Source organism: Triturus cristatus, chromosome 10, assembly GCF_964204655.1.
Source record: "Triturus cristatus chromosome 10, aTriCri1.1, whole genome shotgun sequence".
In the NCBI taxonomy this organism is placed as follows: domain Eukaryota; kingdom Metazoa; phylum Chordata; class Amphibia; order Caudata; family Salamandridae; genus Triturus; species Triturus cristatus.
The window spans coordinates 155,044,484-155,061,088 of NC_140593.1; positions in this window are offsets into that span (position 1 = coordinate 155,044,484).

A 16,605-nucleotide genomic window follows, 5' to 3' on the forward strand; every position below is an offset into this window, starting at 1 on the left:
TTCAGACGGTCCCAAAGAATAATACGTACTAAAATTCAAATCCAGAACGTGTGAGTTGCACAGAATTTCCTGCAGATTGCACACAACACTTAGACACTCTCTCGCTGACTGAAACATGTGCCCTATGGTGCTTTGTCAATTCCTTTTCAAGGGACCTCACTCAGACAACCAGCACCAACCCCTACCAGAAGGTTTTCTGCCTTGTCCACCATAGATTACAAGGTGCAAATGTTGAGCAAAAACACAACTACTGGCCAAGTGCAACGAAAGTATAAGACGCATACGTCTTTAATTCACGCTGGCGACCTATATCTCACAGTCCCATTGCTCTCCCTTCCTCGTTCCATCATCCGCACTATAGTGGGCCAGACGAGCCTGATGGCGCAAGCCTCGGGGGAAGGTGGCAAGTAATAATTATCTCCTCGCTTCAGTGCCCCCCTCTCGGAGCACACGTCCGCTCAGGGAGCCTCTCCTCGCTTTAAGTTAAAAGTGTCAAAGACACATCATTAATCAAGAATAAAAACACACAATCGTGCAAATATTAAATCACCGCAATTCAAAGAGAGATTGAGAGAGAGAGAAATTGAATATTAAAATGCAATGAGGCAGTATAACCATATCTAATGCTAAATCAATCAAAAAATCAATCAGCTAGCTAGGAGCACCTCATTGTGGGATACACTGTATGAGGCGATCAATGAGCTGGACAGTGGACAGTCCTTTTATACAGTTTTAATAAAGAACTGGTGACCTCAGAATCAAAATATTAGCAGGTGTTTGATAACAGAACATAACAAAAGTTGGGCATTTTATTGAGAACATTTTGCGTCACTTCTCAGAAAATTAAGAACTTACAGAAATGTACACAGTTTATTGAAAGGTTATAGCTTATATTGAGCCATGTCGCTTTCATAGTTTCCAAAGCTACCAAAACATCAGACCCTAATGGTACCAATCTGCACGGCTAGAACGAGTGCCCAAGGTGGCCATTGACTGGGCTAGCGGGGGAGCCCCTGTGGCAATTCTGCTCCATTCCGCTGCTGCCAGAGACTGCCAGAGCAAGAGGTGGCCCAGCCCGCCTCGGAGACATCGCGGCATCATGTCATGCGGGTGAGCCTGAGGCCAGGGCTGTGTGCCCCGCTGGACCCAACCTCCCCACTTCCCATCCTCCATACAGCATTGCTAACGGCTGGGCGGTAGATGTCGGCACAGAGACGTCCAGGTGCACCTATACAAGGTGAGGGGCCTATGACCTGCCCTACCCCATTACATCAGACTCGCTGGGGGAGACGGGTCGACTCACAGCAGCTGGGCCTGGACTGGGGCCGCCCTCCCCCACCGGGACTCCTGTCCCTGCATACCCCGAGCTCACCTCCGGGGGCCAACCCCGTCCGGTCCTGCTTTGTTGTGGCTGGGGCACCCAGCTCTGCATGCTGGATACCACTGACAGAGCCCTGTGCGGCACTGACTAATCCGGGGGAGGTGGTGATCTGACCTGCCTTTGAGACCCCGTAATGACAGGGGCCGTGACTGGGTCTGAGGCCAGGGCTGTGGTGCCCTGCTGGCTTGCCCTCCCATTAGGGCTCCACCTGTGGGAGCGGGCCGGGTGCGGTAGCCGGTACGGACCGGCGCGGACACCGGGTGCTGTGAGACAGCAGAATAACCTACACCTGCTGTTCTGCTACAACAGGAGCTATGGGGAGGTCCTGAATCACGACAGCGTGGACATCCTGAAGGCAGTTGGGGTTGAAAATGAAGATTTAGAAGCTGGATCTTGGAGAAACAACGTGCGGATTCTAGGCCTGGTGGAATCGATAAACATGGGGCGGCCTAGAACTGTTTATGTAGACTCTCCTCTCCGACCTGTTTGGAGCACAACATTTTTCCAAGGCATTAATAGTCAAGAGGACACAGATCCTGTTTCTAAATATATATGCCCTGAACACGGACGACCCCTCCTTTACTGGAATCTTTACTGTACCTGACCGATTCAAACCCGACACCTTTTTTATGGGCAGGAATCTGAACCTATGGCTAGACCCCAGCCAGGACACCTGGAGCTCAGGCCAGGGTAATAAACCACAAGCCCATCATATTATCCGAGACCTTTTGGACTTGCACGCACTCTGAGACGCATGGCGCCCACAACACTCTGGAAGCCAGGTTACACATTTCATTCCACTCCTCACTCAGTTTGGACATGCATCGACTACTGGTTCATCACTGCCACCACGTGTAAGTGGATGTGAAATGTAGAGATGCTGCCCCGCACCCTTTCGGACCATGCACCAGTGTTCCTCCATCTTATGATCCAATACACCACAGGCTGGGACTGAGCACAGATGTTAATTTCCAGAGACAGTATTGTTGGATGAGGCGTTCCGTTCGGAACTACACAACGCCATCCTTGAATACTTTACGCTTAATTCCAGATCTGTTACACAATACTCTGTGCTGTGGAATGCCTTCAAGGCGTATACCCGCAGCATCTGCATTTCGAAACAGTCAGGGGTGCGGTGTGCATTGTGCAACAGCCTGTCTCGACTGGAGAACGATCTAGTGTTCATTGATAACTCAACTGACTCCATCCACGCCGCTAGCACATTACATGAACAGGCATCCCTTCTAATGGAATTCAATGAACTGGCAGACAGGGAAGCCATGCTGCTGGGTAAATACAAGGGAGGGAGAACGCCCTGGGAGGACACTGTCTCGATTCCTGCCCACTTAGGGAGCAGGACATAGTACATCACTTTGCCTGGAAGATGGCACTAGCGTCTCAGACAACGCTGACATAATACGCAAGCTGGTTTTATATTACAAATCCCTATCCACCTCCAGGCTTCCTACCGACTCCACATCACATCTGGCCTATCCTGAAGAAGCGGCGATGGTTTGGCTGACCACTCAACAGGCCCAATTCCTCATCGAGCCTTTCACTTCGGAGGAGCTTAGTCAAGCAATAAATGTAAATGTATAGGTATTTATATAGCGCCGATCACCACTACGGGTATCCTAGCGCTGTACTCATACCCCTGAAGGAACCCTTCCTGGCTTTTCATGTGAGGTGTCCACTCCTGGGCACCTCCATGGTGAGGCCAGGCATCCCAGCGCTGTTGTGGAGATTAAGCAAGCTATTGCCCAGAGTTGCAGCGTGGGACCCATGATTAGAATAGGCACTGAGGCGAGAATATCTGGTCCGCGGAATTTATAGCCCGAGACCCTGCCGCGACGGGAATCGAACCCTGGTCCCGGACCAGTGCTCTGCATCGAGGTCTGCCGCTCTAACCATTGAGCCACACTTCTCCACACTCACTTGATGGCTTTGCGCCTGGTTTAGATGGCTTGTCTGGTACCTACTACAGAGCGTTCAAACAGACGCTGGTGCCTCACCTACTAGAAGCAAACTCAAAATCTCTAGACAACGGAATACTCCCTCCCAAGATGCGGGAGGCTGCAATCACACTATTGCTGAAGCCTGGAAAGGATCCAACCAGATGTGCTTCATACCGACCCCCATCCTTACTAAACTTCGACAATAAGATACTGGCCAAAGTAATGGCAAATAGTCTGTCACTACTTTTAGATCAGAACCGTTCACAGGCCCAGTCGGGTTTCATCCCACACAGGTCAACCGCACTTAACCTCAGGAGCATCTTCTCCGTATTAAACAGAGCGTCCCCTTCGACTCCTGCGGGGGTGGCGCTTCTGGATGCCGAGAAGGCATTTGACTTGCTTGAAGGGCCCTTCCTTAACGCAACACTTCGCTAAGTTGGCATGCCTAACAACTTTAATGCGCTAGTCTCACTCTTGTACTCCTCACCCACGGCTCGGCTACCAGTAAACGGCTCTCTTTCAGATCCCTTTCCCGTATCCAGGGGCTCATGCAGGGCTGCTCGCTATCACCATTACTATTCATTATAACCCCTGATCAGACATCTACAGGAAAAGCACATGCACCGAGGCCTCTGGTTCCACCCCGGCCCTCTTTTAATATCCATGTATGTGGACGACATCCTACTGTTCACAAGGCATCCCGCTGAAATTCTAAATCCTCTGGTGGAGGAGATTGTCTGTTTCGGAGACATGTCGGGCCTGCATATAAACTGGGATAAATCCAATTTTTCCCGCTGACGGATTCAACAACTCCCCCTGATCAGTGAATGTCCCCTTCGATGGGTGGCTAATTCCACCAGATATTTGGGGATCACACTTCATAGAAACAAGGACCAGATCAGTTGTCTTAATTAGAATTTGGGCGTATAGCCCTCATCAAAATGAATGTCCTCCCCCTCTTCTTATATCTTTTTGTAAACATACCCATCCCACTGACGAAGGAGTTCTTCTCACAGCTCCGTGGCCTGTTACTTCGTCTGGAGTGGGCTGGCCGCAGGCCACATATAGTATGGGATACACTCATGCTCCCCTACGAACGTGGCGGATTTGGGGTCTCCTACTTCCACTTGTACTACCTTGTGGCAAAGGCTCAGTTTGCGTATAATTGGTTCCATTCCGATGCCCGTATACCCTACAATAATCCCAAGCAGAACTTAGCAGACCCCTGACCTCTCAACGCTATACTGCCACAAGGCATTCCGCTGGACCCCACTGATGTTCAAACGCTTTCCACAACGTGCTGGGCCTGGCGAAAACTCAGCAGACTGCTGGGCTCTGACTCTTTGTACTCCCCTAAATTACTGGTACCACACAACCTGTGGATTCATCGAACATCCAAGAGATTTGTGCTATGCGCCCTGCAGAGATTGTGCCTTAACACCATTGGGGACCTTTTCCCAGGCTAACATATCAGGACATTGCTTGACATATCCCATGACACAGAATTATCTTAGATTGACAGATTCATTCTCACTAGACTACACAGCACTTTAAGAGCAGTAATGCCATCTTACCCTCTGTCCCCTGCGGAAATTTCCACCTCTCACACTTCTGATAACAGACTCTGACGGCTCACACCTGATCACTAAACTGTACAGCTCGTGTATAGCTTTGAAACAGGTACACGATAGGGGGACCCACGGCCGCTGGAGGAAGACCTGGGACATCCACTCTCAGACAAAGAATGGGCTCACAGCTGTTCACAACTAAAATGTATGTCACCTAACCACCGCCACAAACTTTTACATTTTTGATTTGTCCACAGATCCTATGTCACTCCTGTGAAACTGGCCAAGTATGACCCATCCAAATCCTCGCAATGCCCCAAATGCCACGCTCGTGGAGTCGATTTTGCCCACATGACGTGGACCTGCCCTGTGATCTCCTCCTCTTGGGCATCGGTGTTTCAAGTACTAACAATCATGATATCCACAACGCTCGCACCATCCTCCAAGATGGCCCTGTTGGACATTGTCTCCAACATCCTGATCTGCTACCGCAGATTTACAGCTATCACCCTATTATTAGCTAAGAGGGAAATTGCAATACATTGGGGAGATCTGCTCCGTCCCACAAAGGCGGCATGGCTCCAGAACATGGCCTACTGCGACATGCAAACCGAGATATACTCCACACTGCAGCCGCCCACTTCCCTTCCCAAGGACATTTAGCACGCATACCGCTCCAACCTACTCGCTCTGCAGCCCGGCTCTCCAACGCCTTCTCTCCCCACTCAAGACCATGGCGCCGCCTCACCCATCTCCTGTGCCCTCCCCATTCACCATGGATGCTAACCCCCAGACGTCTTCCAGCGCTATCGAATAAGAGCTCCCTCACACAGGATCAGATGTACTCAGACTCTGCTCCTATTTATTACATAACTGCATTACCACCTAAACAAATGTACTCTGATAGCATTTATATATACCCTCCCTCCCCCTTCTCCCTCCCCCTCCACTTTTTGTATTGTGGTTTTGTATGATGTTTGTCGATTTCTCCCCAACAATTTGCCGGAGTGCTACACAGTACGGTTTATAGACGCGATCGATAATGATTGAATATCTAGCAAGTAGGACCATGGACAGTTTACCAGACAAGATGAATTTGTCAATATATGTTTGTTGTATTCCCTTAATAAAGCAATAAAAAAATGTTTAAAAACGATTCATAGTTCATCCTTAACTTCCCAGAAACTTCTCAAGTCCTCCAGAAGTTCTCCACATTTTCTGGGTCAACCATTGGGAATTCTTTTCTGAAGTACACTCAAAAATCCCATCATGCCTACTGCCATATTCCACTCTTCTTCTTGCAACCCAGAAAGACTCACACATTCCTCACTCAATTCCTCTCACTGTGATACATCTGTTAGCGGTGTTCTGGAGAGACAGTCCGCAGCTTTACCGAGTCTGACAGTCAGCTGAAGCCATTTTTCCTGAACCATTACTTGAGGTTTTTGCACTTCTTTTTTTGGTCTTCATATTCTTCCTGATTGGTAGGAGCCTAGTTTTGGGGTTTCTGGTGGAGCTCATTATGCTGTTTGGGTTCCACAATGCCACAGCTCTTCCCCTGTAAGGCCTGACACAGAGGAACATTCTCCCAGATTTTGGTAATTCGATGTACAGCCTCTTGCCTTTGGGCCCAGCAACATCTCGTCTTCAAGCAGCAATGAGGAGGAGAAGAAGAAGAATCCCAAATATATGGAGTCCATGGCCTTGGGGCAAATCAACAGTGCTTTACAGATTCATGAGAAGTAAAGGGATTACAGAGCCAGTCGACCCATAACCCAAACATCACTTCTTCTTTGTACTAGAAGCAAAGATTTAACGTAGAATAAATTAATGAACCAACCCATCTACTGAAACAAAGAGGACCACAAGTATTCCCTCAGCACACTGAATCCAATGGTGCCTTCACAAACACCCAAAATATAGATGTAAATACCTGGTTATAGACTAAAGATGAATACATCAGGTTTAGCACGTACGCCTTGTCGTGGCCCCACTGCCCCCAAGTAGCAGTGGCTCTACATACTGTCAACCCAGCCTCAACCAGAAAGCATTTTTATCCTAAAAACATGACTCAACTATACAAAAGCGTTAACATGAGACCCTCAAATTCATAAAGCCAAAGACATTAAAGATGAAGGATAACCAGGTAAATGAAACCCGTCACCATACACTTTCCCTTTGTCAGTTGATGGCATACTCATGCTAACAGCCCACTTACCATTCTACTTACTTTTCTCTTGTGTGTCAGCTTGCACAAACTCACCAAATATTAAACCTAGTGTCCTCAAATCGGTTAGTTAAATACCCCACATTGATCATAAGTGTTAAACAGGTGGATGCCTACTCACAGATCACATGACCTTCGCTAGCGAAATTGTCAGCATCTTAGAATGATGTTCATCTACTGTATACCAATCCATGACCTACTGGTCCACCAAAAGAGGCCCAAACTGTGAATGCAGAGTCACCTAATGTCTCAACACTTATTTCCCTCTAATGAAGTGGCCATCATAGCTTCAGCTTCAATTCCTCCAAACTAAAGTGGACACGTGCACTGTCCAGGTGACACCACACCAGCTGACATACTTTATGGTCGCCATATTGTAATAGTGTTTTATTGGTGTATACCTGTACATAAACTGCATTAAGGCATTGTTGGTTAGAGAGGAACTTCAGCTTTAGCTGTAAACACCTTTCCGTGCTGAAGAAAGCGAAGAGGCTAATCAAGTCCTTCGACAGCCTTATCTGCCTGAGGACAATACGGCCACTGTGGCAAAGACACTGTTCCAACAGCTGTCTCGTTATTGTACACTGCTTCAGTTGTTCTGAAAATGTATGTAGGTGTGACCAAGACCAAATAAATGGCTTCTGAAAGGGCCATTTTGGTTCTAAGATTTGTATATTTATCCAGTTAGAAATATAATTGCCACTATCTTATTTTCATAATAACTAATATTCTTACTGGTTGCAATAGGACATGTTTTTGACTTTAATGAAACATTAACACATATTGCTAGTGTGGATTCTTTAGTTTGTCTGTTGATGAAAAAAGAGGGCTTGGAGTCCACAAAGACTACTCCTGTAAGTCTCACAGGACTGATAGTTACCTGATACGGACCTTTCTCAAGTAATGCTCAGTGGGTTGTGGGCCGGGTTCGCTGTCTTATGTTGGTGCACTAAGGTTTTAGTATCAGAAGGTCCAGAGAATCCTTTCTCAGGCCATGTTCTGCAGCAGAATCCCCAGGACATATCATTGGTGCTCATACAGAGGACCCTATCTGTAAGCAATGACGTTGTTGCCAATTCTTACTAATGATGGAGACATCTCTCGTAATATTGGTCTCTTCCATCAGTTCACGCTGGTGCTCCCTCTCTCCTGTGGGTTTGTCAGGCACTTGAGTAATTAAAGGTAACTACATATTAAATTCAGTTTTAAACGTTATGTTTTGAATCTGGCAGTGGTGCAGAAATCTATCACTACAGGAGCAGTGCTTAATTTGTAAAATATGAAGTGCCAGGGCTCTGACCAGGAGGCCACTGCAGCTTGCACCACCCATCGCCCCTGCCACCTCTGCCAAAAGAACTACTGACCATCTCTCTCGCATGTGAATGCGACAGTTCAGATTATTCCAGGTCCCCAAAGCTAAAGGAATTGCTGGGGAGGCAGGTATTAGTAATTTTTAATGTATATTGTTTTCCTAAACACTGTTATACTGCTAATCTCTAAATTACATGAGCAGCGCCACCTTTTGGCAGACTGCCCTAAGTGTGGTCTTGTCAATAAGGTGCCGGTGCCAAACACCGGAAATCAATTAAGTGCCGGTGCTCAGCACCGGAAACCTCCGGCCCAAATTAAGCACTGTACAGGAGTAAATGTCACCCCACCTTTTTCTCGACACCTCTTGGTTAAGATTTTTCCTAACACAGGGGTTGGGGCAGAGCACAAGTCGGGGGTACACGGCGTCCACCCACTATTTTCATAGGGTGGACGTCGTCAACCCTGCAAGAAGTGAGCCCACTGAAATATGCTGAACTTGTCTCTGTGTCATTTTCCGACACCGGGACACATTCAGCAGTGCCTGCACATTGTCTGCTTTAATTTCCAGCAGCAACATGCAGGTGGTGTGGGGGGCTTTCATATTTCAGACTACAGCTGGGCCCATAAGAAAAGCCGACTTTTAGGGGCCATCAGGCCTCCTTTTGTTTCACTATCCCTACTCTGAGCTATCTGAGCTTCACACTTTAATGTAAATGCAAGGGATGGGAACCAAAGGCACACAGATTTTTGTTATCACTTCACAAATACTTAAGAGATGCATGCTTTTTACAAGTGGTGGCTGGTTATAACGGGTGAAAGGGGTGTTGCCCTACCTAGCATCCGAGAGGAAAGAGAGAATGAATGTACAACAGGAAGCAGCTTCAAATAAAGTGCTCTCTGCTTCGTGCTAACACAGATTCTTTCTGTTGCTTTTTAATGAAAGAGCTGAGAAGCGAGACAAGTCCTCGTGCGCATGTGCTGGCTGGGGCGACGGCTCTGGCTCGCCCTTGAGGCACACACACGAGGAGAGTGATGTCAGCATGGTAGGAGTGGCCGGTAGAAGCGGTAATGGTTAACTTGTATATGGGGCGCTGATGCTGTGGCCCAGGCATTTTCAGCAGAGCGCCATTGAAATAAATGGTAAGGGGCAGGGCTGGCCTACATCGAGGAAGTGAAGTGGGTGGCAACAACTGAAGGACTCCCTTCATGTTTGTACTGCTGTTTAAGCCTCCTGATTGGATGTTGGAAGCTGGAGGAGTGGGCTGTGGAAGATTTTGTCTGGGCAGCTCCGATTTCATTTCGGGGTCGGGATAATAATCAGAATGCAGCAGGTGTGCGTGCGTCGTGTATCGTGTTGTTGGCGCCTTGGCGGTTTATTATCCAGGAGGGACACCGACCAGACGAGATGGGACTTAACCAGGCGGCACAAACTTTTGAGGTAAGTGAACAAGTATAATTTAATGTGGAACATAATATACTCTCTTCCGGTCGAGTCGAGTGTTCATTGGGCTTTTTTTGTTGTCAGCTTTATTCGGAACGAGATCACCAGTCAAATGTGAGCAAGGGTACAGTCAGTGGAAGCCGAGGCCTGGGACTATTCCTTAAATTCGTAAGGATAACAGACTGAAGACTATTTAGAAAAGTGGTAGGAGTTTGTTGGGCACGTGCACTGGTTTAAATTACGGCAGTGCCTTGTTAGCGTTTCACTTACTGTTTGCTAGCCACATTCGCAGCCGCAGAACAAGCTGCAATCTGTCTGTGGGCACGTGCGCAACATATCGAAGAATTATTAATAGCCTGCGGGTATTAACAAGTACATTTATTCTCTCTTTCCTCTCGGATGCTAGGTAGGGCAACCCCCTTTCGCCTGTTATAACCAGCCACCACTGGAGACCATGCTCCTCCCCCCTCCCTATCAGAGTGCTTGACTAATGTCCCGGTTACTTACCGGTAATCTTCCTTACTCCGAGTCCTTGTCTTCCTAGCCACAGTATTAACCAATGAGCCTTCAGCTCCCACAGAAACTCCAAATGTAAATTTCACATTCTAGTCTCCCTCTCCCTCCAATATGGCCCCCAGTTACGACAGCCAATCCCATAAAGGGATACAGAAAGCTCCAAAACGACCTGAGAAACCAAGTCGCAAACATGAAGCCAAGAAGAGGGCCGGGAGGGAAAGGGAAACTATACTGTGGCGAGGAAGACAAGGACTCAGAGTAATGAAGATTACCGGTAAGTAACCGGGGCATTGCCTCCTCGTCCGTTTTCCTCGCCACAGTATTAACCAATGAGCCGATACCAAAGCATATCAGCTTCATGTAAGGACAGAGTCCACCAGTAAAGTCAGAAACAAAGCAAAACTTTATTACAACAACAAGAAAGAGACACATAGAATCTCCAACCTAAGGAACCCCAGAACCCAGCACAGAAGAGGCAAAGGCAACCGAATCACCACCACCAACCTGAAGACGGTAGTGCGACATGAAGGTATGAGGGGAAGCTCAAGTGGCAGCACGGCAAATATCCTCCATGGACACCCCCTTGAAAGCGGCCCAGGAGACAGCAACCGAACGAGTGGAACACCCCTGAACCGGAAGAGACAGAACCAAGGAAGAAGAACCGTAAGCCAACAGAATAACGTCCTTAATCCAACGACTGAGAGTGGACAGGGAAGGACGCAAACCCCTACGGGACAAACCAAAATTCACAAATAAATTGTCCACCTTGCAAAAAGAAGAAGTCCGATCCAGGTAAATCAACAAGGCGCGCCGAACATCCAGAAGATGCAGCAACGACTCATCCCCAGAGGAAGGATCAGGACAAAGAACTGGCAGAACCACCTCGGCAGAACGATGAAAAAAGGAATTCACCTTCGGAACAAAAGTGGGGTGAGGGCGCAGTACAACACGATCCTCCAGAACACACAAAAAAGGAGCAGACCTCAGGAAAGCCCCCAACTCCCCAATCCTCCTGGCAGAAGCAATAGCCACAAGAAAGACGACCTTAAGAGTCAAGAACTTCAGGTCAACCGACTCCAAAGGCTCAAATGATTGATATATGCCATGACTACCTGATTGTCCGTCCTGACCTGAACATGATGACCCAAGAGAAGGTCCGAGAACGCCAACAGACCCAAATGGACAGCCTTCAGCTCTCTGTAATTCGATGAACAACACACCACAGTCTGATCCCAAACACCCTGAGTCGAAGAGTCCCCAAGAGTAGCACCCCAGCCCAAAAGGCTGGCATCGGTAGTGAGGACCCGAGAAGGAACCACCAGAAAAGGACAACCCTGTGATAGATGAACCACGTCCAACCACCATCCCAGGGCCACCCGAACCCCCACTGACACAGTAATCAAGAGATCGAGATTTTGAGAACAGGGGTCCCAATGCAACAAAATGTGGGACACCATGGGATACATGTGTAGGCGAGCCCAAGGAACCACTGACAGGGAAGCTGACATTAGACCCTGAACCCTCAACCAAAGTCTCGCAGGCTGGGAATGACCCGACAGCAGGGACCGAACAGCAGACTGTAGAGTGGCCATCCGAGCACGGGGCAGGAACACCGATTCCAACAGAGTCCTGAAACGAGCCCCAATGAAAGTCAGATCCTGCGAAGGAACCAGGGAGGACTTCCCCACCCCACATTCACCAGGAAGCCGTGTAATTCCAGGTCCTGGCAAACCCTCCGGACATGGACCACCGCCTTAGATAGAGAAGAAGCAGAAATCAATAAATCGTCCAGGTAGGGAAATACCTGAATGCCCTCCCCATGTAAATGACCAATGACAGGTGCCAGAACCTACGTAAACACCCTGGGCGCAGAGCAGAGACCAAAAGGCAATACCTGAAACTGGTAGTGCCGACCCAGGACACAGAACCTCAGAAAACGCTGACTGGCGGGGTACACCGGCACATGGAGATAGGCGTCCTGCAGATCCACCGATGCCAGAAAGTCCCCCCGAGAAATCAGAGGGAGGATCACCCTCAGAGACACCATCTTGAAAGTCTGAGGAGGAATGAACCCATTCAGCCACTTCAAGTCCAGGACAGGCCGGAGATCCCCCATGCGCTTTGACACAAGGAACAGGATGGAGTACACCCCCAACCCCTGCTGATTCACCGGAACCGGAATCACAGCACCTTTTGCCAGAAGAGAGTCTATACCGGCCAAAAGCGCCGCCTTCTTGAGAGCCAACCTGGGGCAAGGAGTGGACCTGAAATAGTCTGGTGGATCCAGGCTGAACCCAAGGCAAAAACCCTTGGAAACCACCCGAATGACTCACTGATCCGACACAGTCAACCTCCAGGACGGCAGGAAGACTCGCAGCCGACCCCCAATCGGACCCCTCCCCGGAGAAACAGAGTCACGATTTAGAGGGAGCAGCATCGGAGGAGCAAACGTTGGAGAACTGGGACTTATCTGTGGAAGGGGCACCCCGGCCACGCCCCGACCACAAAAGGGCTGGTGAACACGGCCCCTACGAGAAGGACCAAAGGCACGGGTAGCACCAAAAGACCGGAAACGACCAGCCCGATCCGGAGCCAGCAGTTTCCGATCCGGAGCCGTCTTCTTCACCATATCCTCCAAAGGAGGACCAAAAAGAAGAAGTCCGATCCAGGTAAATCAACAAGGCGCGCCGAACATCCAGAAGATGCAGCAACGACTCATCCCCAGAGGAAGGATCACTCCAGTAAAAGGAATCTTCATAAGCAAAGATTTCTGGGCAGCATCAGCCTTCCAGGAGCGCAGCCACAACTGGTGCCGAGCCGCCACAGAAGAACCAGCCACAGAAGCAGCCGCACCCAAGGCATCAAAAGAGACGTCCAAAAGGAGACGAACCTGTTGCTCCATCATGGCCAACGTAGAGGAGATATCCTCGCCCTGGTCCAGCAGCTCAGTCAAGGACTGAAAATCCTTCAGCAAGGATTGAATGGCATAAGAAGAATAAGTGGCAGCCCGGATGGACAATTTGCAGCAGAAAAAGTGCGCTTCACCGCCCCATCCACCTTCCTATCCACAGGATCCGCAGGAGAGGAATCCTCAGAAACCACAGACCCATGAGATGACATCGCCGCCATCAAGAAATCAACCTTCGCCGATGACGGATACTTGGCAGCAAAAGCCTGCAAAGGGTAACGTTTAGACAGGTAATGTGGGAAAGCACCTCCATTCAGTCTCCAACACTTTCACAACAGAAGAATGTATGGGGAGATTCTCAGGATCGGGACGCTGATATTGCGCAAAAAAATCCTCCTCCATCGGAACAACCGAATCAGGAAACAGCAAGTTGGCGCGAATGTGCCACAGCACATCCTTAAGGTCAGCACCTTATACAAAGCGACTCTTAACCTCCACATCATCTTCAGCGTCAGAACCAACCAGGGAGGCAGGATCAGATCTGACCTTCTTAGAAGGAGGTGCAGCCATCTTGCCATGTAAAGCAGAAGCCACAGCTGAGTCTATCATTCGCTGTATCACAGCTAAGGAAGGTAACTCATCCCGAGACCCAGAAGCGACTTCCCCAAGGCCAGAAGCCACCACGTCATCAGCAACCTCCATATCCGCAGGAAAACGAAAGGCAGGAAGTGAACAAGCATACAGCACAGAACCGAAGAAACCTGCACTTTAAATGGCTATCAAGCACCAGGAAAAAACAACATGACACGCCCCCCAACAAGTACATAAGGAACCATAAGCACGCCCCTCCCCTTTCACCGAGAAAGAAAACCGCCGCCGAGGAGACGCTGCAAAGGACTGCCGCCTCAGAAGAAACGAAACCAAGTCCCAAACGGGAAGACGTAAAATCAACTCCCGCGCTGGAAGCGCGATCATAAATAATAAAAGCGCCGACCGCATGAAGTCCGCTGAGCAGGACTTGCGGTCGGCAATCATCTGATTAACTCGCCGGTAAAGTCCGACCTTACAGCAGGACACCTCGGCGTGGAAACAGAGAGGAGGGGGGTCCCAAAACGAACCCGAGCTCAGCCATGCCGGTACCGCAATAGCAGGAACCGGAGCAGCACGCAGGACCGAGGGTCCAATGTAAAACAAAGTACCCCCAATACCAAACGTATACAGGGCACAAGAGTCCGCTAAAGCAGGACCGCCGCCCCACACTTACCTGACAAGCAGGAACACAGCACTCGGGGTAGTGCAGAAACAAAAAAACAGATCGTTTTGGAGCTTTCTGTATCCCTTAATGTGATTGGCTGTCGTAACTGGGGGCCATATTGGAGGGAGAGGGAGACTAGAATGTGAAATTTGCATTTGGAGTTTCTGTGGCGAGGAAGACGGACGAGGAGGTAATGTGGCAACAGAAGGCTCAGTGAAAGCCCACCCAGTGTTACATGGGTGGGTATAAATATTGTTAAACGAGGCCCGTTATGTTACAGGCTGACGGAGCTTAATGCTGAAGCCATCAGAAGCGCCCCTGAGAAGCACGACCACACAACAGGTCTAGAATACACAAAAGCCAAAAAAGTACTTTTGTATTTAATGCGGAGAAGGTAGTGCAATGTTTCATAGGTGGGTACACGTGCGAATGTCGCACTGCCAACACGGGAAAGGCAAGCCCTCAGTCCAAGGTTTAGTGCTGCTTTCCTGCATAGCATCTGGCAAGTAACCTGTGGTTGATTGGTTGATCTAGTAGGGTTTCAGTGTAACGCTTTTTGGATTCGTTTCAGCATTCGGTTCACATTGTTGGTGAGGTCGGTTCAGTAAGTACGCTAAGCTGTACATGCCCTAGCACAACATTTTTCGCCCCCGTACTTTCAAAATCCACCAGCCGCCCCTGCTTTTTACATTGCTCAATCCCGGATATACATGCACTACAGGAATGTCAGAAGTGTTGGTTTATCCCAGTATTTACACCACAACATTTTCCACTATTTGGTTGTATTTCTTTTATAGCACACCTCATCCCAATGCAGGATGTCAGAACGCTTTGCATCAGACCTACACATTGTACATTGGCAATAAATCATGTAAATGTGTAAATCAATGTACGAAATGTGTTACAAAAGACAGTGAGGGTTACAAGGTGAAGGAGTCACATGTCCTTCCTAGCTCACTGTGCTATATTAGAAGGTTAAAAATGTATGAACTGCAAGCAACAAAAGGATCTCTTTGTAGTAGTAATTCACCTAGCTACAAAAAATAAAAGTCTGTCATCTGCATTTTAGATGATGTGTTTTGCAGGAGACGGCAGTAACCCTCTGCGCTACTTTGTCAAAACTTGACTAGAGAAAACACAGGTCTCTCCAGCAAATGCGCTACCCTCCAAAGTTATCTTACCATTATTAGTCTTCCCTGGGATTTACTGGGCCCACAAAGATCTCTACAGCAGGTGCTTTCACCCATTAAATAGTGTAAAATGCAGACTTTGCTGCCAATTAAGCAGATTAGATGTACTGCTACCTGACTCCTTCTTTTCAACTTCTTTTTGGCAGAGTTTAAAAAAATAGGGGCCTCATTTACAAGAGGCCTGTGCCGCCAGTGTCACTCTTTTTGTTGCGCTGATGGCGCAGGCCTCTCAATAACATATATGAGGCGATGCAAAGCCACCCTGCATGGCTTTGCATGGCCTCATAGATATGGAGTGAGACAAAGCAACACAAGTCGTTACCTAACTCTAGGTCAAGTAGGCACTCCGTGGGTGTTGCGGTGGGTTTTCCCAAGCAACACCCATGGGTTTTGACACAACTTGGGAATGCATCAAAACTGTGCACCTCCCCAGGGGAGGCGTAACAAGGAGAAATAACTTTAGAAAGAGGAAAATGCCTTCATTGATTGTTTTGTGCAGGAAGCTGTTCCTTCCTGCACAAAAACAATTCTGCCAAAAACGCAGACACACCTGCACCATGGTGCAAGGGTGCCTGCGTTGGTGCTAGGCACCAATTTGTGGGCCAGTACATGCAGAAAGGACAGGAATGCACTCTATTTCATTAACACAGCACATTCCTGCACTTTCCTTTGGAAGCAGGGCAGTGCTGCAAGAAGACTTGCAGGAACACCCTGTCCCAAAAAGTTGTAAATGAGGCCTTCAATGTATAAATTGAGGCCCACATTTTGTATCGGGGTAGTGCCTATTTTTTGGCACAACACAGATGCAAAATCTCATTTGTTAAATCACATAATGCGCTCAAATGTACTTGTT